This window comes from Apis dorsata, unplaced genomic scaffold (assembly GCF_000469605.1).
Source record: "Apis dorsata unplaced genomic scaffold, Apis dorsata 1.3 scaffold_44, whole genome shotgun sequence".
NCBI classification, from domain to species: domain Eukaryota; kingdom Metazoa; phylum Arthropoda; class Insecta; order Hymenoptera; family Apidae; genus Apis; species Apis dorsata.
Window position 1 is genome coordinate 145,503 of NW_006263346.1, and position 2,065 is coordinate 147,567.

Consider the following 2,065-nt stretch of genomic DNA (forward strand, 5'->3'; position numbering starts at 1 on the left):
ATTCTATGTGATATTTTAACGAATAAAAATATTTGCATAAAACTATTTCTTTGATTTAGTTATGTATTGTAGTATGATTGAATTGAGACAAAAATTTATATTATACACTATATATTAAATATTTAAAATATTATTTTTAAAATTTTTTTTTATATGTAACAATTATTTCAATTGTACATATTTAAATAGAGATATTTGATAAAATTCTATGTAGCAAGAAATTTTAATCAAAATAATAAAATAATAATTGCTCGTGATAAAATTAATTTTTATCGCGTAAATAATAATAATTAACATCAATTTTCCTATACATTATATCTTTCTGAATAAGTTTAACGCGACATTTAGATAAAATAATTATTAATTTGTAATTCACTAAAAATAACTCCTGTCTAAAAAATCGCGAAAAATTCGATACGAGACAATCAATTTCCTTTTTGCCTCCACTCCAATCAAGAGAGAGAGAAAGAGATAGAGAGAGAAACTTCAATTAGCACGATCCATATTCATACCATAATTTTCACGCCTCAAATTAATTTCCCACGTATCCCTCCGCCCAATCCCTCCGCCATCGTCTTCCACCTCACCCAACCCCTTTCTCGACATTTTTTCCATACCACTCTCTAAACAAGATTACACCCCTCCCTCCATCCCGCGAGTGATATCAAATTATTCGGCAACGATTTCGGGCAACGGAAACACCGGATAACCGCTCTCAACTTCAAATTAATCCGACGATCACTTGGCCCATCGATAATTTCTCGGGAAACGAATTAAATGCACACGTACCCCCTCGAACTGCTACACCCACCGCTTCTATGACCCATGCACGAAAAGCAAAACCTCCTCGTTTCGTCGACTGATCGATACGCCGATAATTACGCTAATCTGGAAACGGTAACAACATGATCGAGGGCAGAAGCGAGGTATCCGAGGTGGCGCGGTATATACGATCGTATCATCATCATCATCATCATCATCATCATCATCATCATCATCATCAACATTGGATACACGGCCGGTTATACAAGGCGGATAATATTCCTACATATGTAGCGACGCATTATTACGCATTATTAGTCGCGCATGCGGCTCGCGCGACACCATCGATTTCCCTCTATTATTGTCACTACGAATCCCTAGCTAGATCAGCCCGCGTGAATGCCTGGAGGGAGCCGTGATCCTGTTTCGCGAGTCGTGCCAAACTCCCCCCTTTGGACGACCAAGGAGAATGCATTTCCTCCGTGGACGTCGTCTTTCTTTCCTTCGATCGTTTTCGTTCGATAGGGATACTGGACTGGATGGTGGAGAGTTCACAGGGGGGTGGGGGATTGGTGGACGTGTCGCTGGTGGTGAGGTTTAACGCGGCAAGAATTCGGGATAGGAGGTGAGGAAGGTGTTGAACGTTGCTACGTGTTAATTTTGAACGTATGATTTAATTTAGTTTTGAAATAGTTTTATTAAGATTGGAAGGAAGAAGTTATTTGGTGATATTGTTATTAGATGTGTATAAGTGGATTAATAAAAATATTGGTAGTGGCAAAGGATTTAGAAATATAATAAGTTTCATTTGTGTTGTGAAACATTATTGTTCGATGAATTATAAACGGGAAAGTTGATTAGAAAGTTGAGTAGTTTATTTTTCTTTTTTTGTTGAAGTTGATTCGATTGAAATTGGAGAATGTAGTTATTTAATTACACATAAATTTTCTTAGAATGGAGAATAATTTTTTTTTTTTTCTTTTACAGAAACGGAATACAACGAGTTTGGCTTGGAATGAGGGTGTAATTATTTAAATGAATGCGCATCTTTCCTTAGAATGGGAAGTCGATAGGGGTTAGAAGATAACGTCTTGTTTTTATTTCGTAGAAGAAGGTTCGAATTTAGATGTAATTAATTGGGTGCACTTCTTTTCTTGGGAAATAAATGGGAATCGATAGAGATTGGAAGAACAAAGCAATCGTTTATTTTTATTTCGCAGAGGTAGATTACTCTGGCTTTTGGTTGAAATTTTTGAAAAGACAATTATTCAGTCGATAGATCAAGGGTAAAACATTCTTCCTT